The sequence below is a fragment of the Chiloscyllium plagiosum genome, unplaced genomic scaffold (genome assembly GCF_037043375.1).
Source record: "Chiloscyllium plagiosum isolate Xiang-an unplaced genomic scaffold, Cpla_swu_hap1 HiC_scaffold_51, whole genome shotgun sequence".
NCBI lineage: Eukaryota > Metazoa > Chordata > Chondrichthyes > Orectolobiformes > Hemiscylliidae > Chiloscyllium > Chiloscyllium plagiosum.
In genome coordinates, this window is record NW_028270189.1 from 33990936 (window position 1) to 33997730 (window position 6795).

Genomic DNA, 6795 nt, shown 5'->3' on the forward strand with positions numbered 1-6795 from the left:
TAACGGTGAAACAGTGCAGGACGAAAACGTACAGGGATGCGGCTGTGTGCTTCCGTTCCTTATGTAGAAACAGGAATGTGCTGGAATCCATATTAAACAGATAGGAGGCTGGAAGAGCTTAGCTCGCCAGGCTGCCCCAGAAGTGGAGAAATTAACGTTTAGCAGGTTCCAAATATTCACGATTGGGGCAGACTTAGAAGGACAGCCTCCTGTCAGTTTACCTATGTAAACAGAAACGGGTTTTAAAGCTAATAGTGAACAAAGAAGAGGCCAGACTGTTCAATTCTTCATTTTATGGAAATTGGGCTCTCCTGAGTCCTTCGTCGCTATCAAAAGATGTGTCTGTATAGTTCCCTCTATGGGTCAAAATGAGGTTCAGTTCTCCCGCAGGTCAGGCACAAATGTGACGGTATCTGACTTCAGTCTCTATCGCTGGTTCATTTGAGATTAAAACTTTGCATGGAAAGTCTCATTGAAATGAACACTTCAGACGTCAGGCTGTGGGCCAAGTATTGGTATCTGGAAACGAGAATGGATGGATGTTTAATGACTGGCACTGACATAATGTATTATTCTGTGCTGTAAAAGAACGGTGTCACGAACATTCTTTTTTGATAGAAATTTCTCATCGCTGGAAAAGAAAGTTGTGCTGCTGAGAGAAGATACAACTGCACATGCCGTCCTTCCTGGTCGGCTAATGGTTACGATGCAGCGCTTTCACCGCTGTGGTTTGGGTTCATTTCTTGGTCAGGGAATCAGGATTTATTGATCCTAATAAGGGCAACAACGAAAGGAGAGCATCTTTGACAGGAATTGCATTTCAAACGCGTCCGCATGTGCCTTGCAATATTGTACAGGGCCGCAAGTTGGCTCACTGGTTATCACTGCTGCCTCACTGCGCCAGAGATATGATTTGCCGACAACTGGGTCGACTGTCAGTAAGGTGCCTTATTCAGGAGCAAATGAAGAGAAAAAGGGTAAAGTATTGCTCTGTGAGAGTTAATCCCTGGAGGATTGGTGTGCATTTCTTGCAGCGAATAGTCAGTTTCTGAACTTTAGGCATTCTATGTTCCCTTACTGTGTTGCTTTAGCAAATGTTCAGAAAGGAGAGAAAAGTGAGGAAAAACGGTCACTTCCCAGTCAGGGACTGATACATAATGCGACAACTAACGGATTCACTTTTGAAAGAATTAGCTTCCATTTTCACTACGTTGGTCATGGCAGTATACAGCATTGGAGCGGGCTTTAATTTGTTGCATTGGACCCAGCATCCTTTCTCAACATGAACAATACTGGAATATAAAGAGATAATAAAAGACATGGATAGCGATGACTGGAATGAAAAGTCGTCAGGAAGAATGGACAGTGTTTACTTGGAAAGAAAAAAATGGAAAGGAATCCATCGATATAGTGAGTGATAATGACATATGAAAAGAGAAGGCGGGGTTTCATGGCTTGGTGGAAAAGACGAATAGATCATGTGGTGTGACACCAGGTAGAACTGAGTTGTGTCCATATGGAAGAGTTCCAGGCGATGTGAGTTTGGTGGGAGTTAACAGGAGGGAAATTCGCTCATTCGTATGGATCTATATCTAGAGTTTAGAACTTCAAAACCAGGGATGAATGAAAAAGGGAAGTTTGGAGCACGTTTTCTTTTTCCTTCTACAGCTATTGCATTTGGCAGACAGACAAGTTCGGGAATTAGTGGTGCGCTGTGACACCAGAGCATCAGCTTCTTCCCTGTCTTTGAACCGGGCCGCCTGCGCAAGGAATGCAAATGCGGCCCTTCTTTTCGTGGAAGGATCAGAAGGCGGTAACTACACTCTCAAATAGAATGGCATATGATCAGAACCAGGTTGGAGAAAAACTTTACAATGCTTTGCACTGTAATTAAATGGAATTGCGTTACATTTCACTACGAGAGCAGATTTGTTCAAGCAAATTCGAAGGCAGCTTTGCAGATGGGAAAGCAAGTAAGAAAGATACGTACTCGCCCATGTGAAAGGCTGCAGCTTGGGCCCAGTTTCGAACTGGGGACGTTTCGTATGAGAGACGAACGTGATGACCACTGCCCTACCGAAACAAGCCGCAAACACTGCGGCGGCGGCTCTGTGGCATCCAGTACTGAAAGTTGAAGCCATTCTTCGTTTCACCTTTCTGTTTCCAAGCGCTTGTTGTTGTCCAGCGTAATTGACATATGGAAAACCTAAAAAAAAAAGACACGTGAAATAGATAACAAAATGCAGACAAGGATGTCGTCAATGTTTGTACCGTAGGGCGAGGTGGAATAGGCTGGGTGGAATAGCTAACGTAACGGCTGCGACATGATCTTGTGGAAGGGTGGTAAACTGAGTATTTACGTGTTTTACCCAAGTTGGAGTGAGTTGAAAACTCGAGAGCATAGGTTTAAGGGTGAGTGGGCTGAAATTGACAAAGGACCTGAGGCACATTTCCCACATAGAAGGTTGTGCGTGTTTGGAATGATCTACCAGAGGAAGTGAAGGAGGCTATTACACTCAGAAAATTTCAAAGGTAATCGGGTGAGTTTCTGGATAGGATGCATTTATAGGGATTGGGGCCAAATGCTAGGGAACGGGACTTGTTTAATTTTGGCTATGTGGTGAGCATGGACGAGATACCCCGCAGTATCTGTTTCCACGCTGTTTACCCCAATAACGTTGTGTTGCTGACACCGGCTTTAAAGGATTACTTTTTAGCGGAGCTTGCCGTCGCAGTCTGTGGCACAAGCATTTAGTCTGTTCGAATGCTCACGGGAAAGGTAGTATTGTGAAACACTGCAGAAACGAACGACTTCCTTACTTTAGCTCCGACTGACCATACTCTGTGAAATTTCCCCAGATCCTCAGTTGAGGATATTTGCTGCTGGAAGTGACCTCAGAAGCCCTGTTAACTCGAAATGTATTGAGCGAATCGCAAAACAGAAAGCATTTAACACGGAACACAAACAAAACTGGCAAAACAAACGCATTTTTAGACACAGGGATGCATGAATACTAAATGTGAGACAGTCCGAGGGCATGAGTCATAAAGTAATCTCACAACTAACAACAGGGCAATTCCAAACTCCTCTTTCAAACATACTGCAGCCTTAATGCACCACCACTTCCCAGACAATGCTGAAAAGAGAGAAAGAAAGAACATAATAAGAATTGGCCGTAAAAAGTGAATTTCACCAATCACAGTCTCGATTAGATTACCTTTCCCTTCCGATGTCTCCAGGACGGAAATGAAGGAAATGGGAGAAATTCAATAACATACCACTTCGAAATTCATTGGAACGATTTTCCCATTAGCCAGAAAGCCAAATAACGACGAGTAGAGTCACCGTAGGACTTTGTTTCACAACAGCGATGAAATAACAGTCTCCATTCGGTTCTGGTAAAAGCTCGACTTGCCTGGAACGGCAGAAATGTTTGCGATTTTCCGCGCGGGAGGCGAACACGCTCATGACCGCAGAGACACTTTGAAATATTTGGCACTATCCCACACCACAGTTAATTCCCTGGGAAGCAAACCCACTTTACTTTTGTTTTCAACATCAATATACAATGGGGACGGAAACAGCATTTTAACGAGCTGCAGCGTCGGAGTTGATCAGCAGAAATGACAGTGGTGGGATTCGAGCCCTCGACCTTTTCGAGACTGGAACCTGGATCCAGCGCCTTAGACCGCTCGGCCACACTACCAGCGGGCCGCGCGCTCCCATTTTCTTGCATTTCGAATTGTGCTCCTGCATAACAACAGATGCAAAGTCACATGAAAAGGGTTCCAAGGGATCCCTCTCCGACTCGCACAGCTGCTGGGATGTGCCCGGCTGCAATGTCATTTTCGCAGCAGATAATGATAGCCCATCAATCCAGGCAAAAATCAATGGTAAGCTGAGTCTATCTTCTCAGACTCTTTTCAGCTACAAATGTATCTGTGAGGGCGTGAGAATATATATTCGCTTATGATTTGGTCAAGTAAACATGATCTGCTTGACCTTACTGCAATTTCGCCTCTTGCTTTGCTCAATGATTTCACCCATTGCTCGAAACAGGGCGACTTTCACGTTTACACGGAACATGAAACACACCGGACTACAGGGAAAATGCACAAAGCTGAACAGGCCGTGTTCTACATCATACCGTGCAGCATAGTTTCAGTCACTGTGTCTGTTTTGCAGAATAAGTGTCCCAAAGAATGCTCTCCACCCTTAAACCGGCGGTAGCATTACAATCCGAGAACGACAGATCACATTGTGAGGATACTCTGACCTCGGAGCCAGTTCGAGATGCCACTTTCCTTGCCTTTTACCTTAACCGTGCAATTTGCTGCAGAGATGTTCACTCCTGGACATGAGCCACATGGATACCAACTGAGTTGGAAACCTATGTGGGAATCGACGAGAAGCGACACAATAAATTTTGCTAAATTCCATGGTGCTTTTTAGAAATGTTTTTTTCTGTTCACCTCAATCTAAAAGGCAGTTTCTGAACATAGTAACAGAAGTCACAAGGTAATTACCTCACCCCACCCCCACTCCGGAAGAGGTGCTAACTGCACTTGAGTGCTTTTTGTTCTCGATGTGAAGAGCTCTCACGCCTGAGTCACCTTCATGTCTCTGGTTGGTGAGTGAATCACAAAGAAGGAATTTCACCAGAGCTGCAACTGCCTCACTTCCCCACCCGCCCTCCCCGTGTACATTTTCCTGCTCGTCAGTGATTTAAAGAAAACCAAATGGATGCGATGTCATTCTGTAGCCTCTCTGTCGATTCCTCTGTTTCAGTTCCAACATGACTTAGATCTCGGGGCGGACCTTAATACTAGCGACGCTATGAAAGCACAGGTCCAAAGGTTCCTCTGAGAGTGTAATTTCTTTCATTGCTGTTGCTAATTGAATGAGCCACTAACGTGCGAACTGCTCCAAAACATGATTCAGGACCTCTGGTGCCATTTCTCGCACGTTGAATAAGGACAGACAGCTTCCAAATGAGGTCTTTCAGAGACGACCTTGGGGTATATTTGACAGGCAGACAAGTTCAGGAATTCGTTGTGCGCTGTGACACCAGAGCATCAGTTTCTGCCCTGTCTTTGAACCGAGCCGCCTGCGCAAGGAATGCAAATGCGGTACTGCTTTTCGTGGAAGGATCAGAAAGCGGTAACTACACTCTCAAACAGAATGGCACATGATCAGAACCAGGTTGCAGAAAAACTCTACAATGCTCTGCACAGTCATGAAATGGAATTGCATTACATTTCACTACGAGAACAGATTTGTTCCAGCAAATTCGAAGGCAGGTTTGCAGATGGGAAAGCAAGCAAGGAAGCTCCGTTCTTGTCCATGGAAAAGGCAGCAGTTGAAGAACAAAGCAGTTTCTGCCCAGTTTCGAACTGGGGACCTTTCGCGTGTGAGGCGAACGTGATGACCACTACACTACAGAAACAAGCCGCTGGCGCCCTTGCTGCGGCTCAGTGGCATCCAGCACTGAAAGTTGAAGCCATTCCTCGTTTCACCTTTCTGTTTCCCAGAGCTCGTTGTTGTCCAGCGTAACTGACATCTTGAAAACATTAAAAAAAGACACGTGAAATTGATGACAAAATATAGACAAGGATGTCGTCAATGTTTGGATCCGTAGGGCGAGGTGGAATAGGCTGGGACGACTTTCCCTGCAGCGTAACGGCTGCGACATGATCTTAAGGAAGGGTGGTAAACTGAGTATTTACGTGTTTTACCCAAGTTGGTGTGAGTTGAAAACTCGAGAGCATAGGTTTAAGGGTGAGTGGGCTGAAATTGACAAAGGACCTGAGGCACATTTCCCACACAGAAGGTTGTGTGTGTTTGGAATGAGTTACCAGTGGAAGTGGAGGAGGCTATTACACTCAGAAAATTGCAAAGGTAATCGGGTGAGTTTCTGGATAGGATGTGTTTAGAGGGATTGGGGACAAATGCTGGGGAACGGGACTTGTTTAATTTTGGCTATGTGGTGAGCATGGACGAGATACACCGAAGTATCTGTTTCCACGCTGTGTACCCCAATAACGTCGTGTTGCTTACGCCAGCTTTAAAGGATTACTTTTTAGCGGAGTTTGCCATCGCAGTCTGTGGCACAATCATTTAGTCTGTTCGAATGTTCACGGGAAAGGTAGTATTGTGAAACACTACAGAAACGAACGACTTCCTTACTTTAGCTCCGACTGACCATAATCTGTGAAATTTCCCCAGATCCTCAGTTTTTGGATTTTTGCAGCTGGAAGTTACCTCAGAAACCCTTTTAACTCGAAATGTATTGAGCGAATCGCAAAACAGAAAGCATTTAACACGGAACACAAACAAAACTGGCAAACCAAATGCATTTTCAGACACAGCGAAGCATGAATACTAAATGTGAGACAGTCCAAGGGCATGAGTCATAAAGTAATCTCACAACTAACAACAGGGCAATTCCAAACTCCTCTTTCAAACATACTGCAGCCTTAATGCACCACCACTTCCCAGACAATGCTGAAAAGAGAGAAAGAAACAACATAATAAGAATTGGCTATAAAAAGTGAATTTCACCAATCACAGTCTCGATTAGACTACCTTTCCCTTCCGATTTCTCCAGGACGGAAATGAAGGAAATAGGAGAAATTCAATAATATATGAGACCGAAATTCATTGGAACGATTTTCCCATTCGCCAGAAAACCACATAATGACGAGTCGAGTCACCGCAGGAGTTTGTCTCACAACAGCGATGAAATAACAGTCTCCATTCGGTTCCAGTAATAACTCAACTTGCCTGGAACGTAA

The 6795-nt window shown here is 44.7% G+C and overlaps 1 non-coding gene across 1 annotated transcript; it reads right to left on the minus strand.

Annotated features, from left to right (window-relative positions):
- Positions 1–5374: 5374 nt before the first annotated feature.
- trnav-cac (transfer RNA valine (anticodon CAC)) lies at positions 5375–5447 on the minus strand. Its single transcript has one exon. It is a non-coding gene; the product is annotated as a tRNA-Val (tRNA).
- Positions 5448–6795: the final 1348 nt, after the last annotated feature.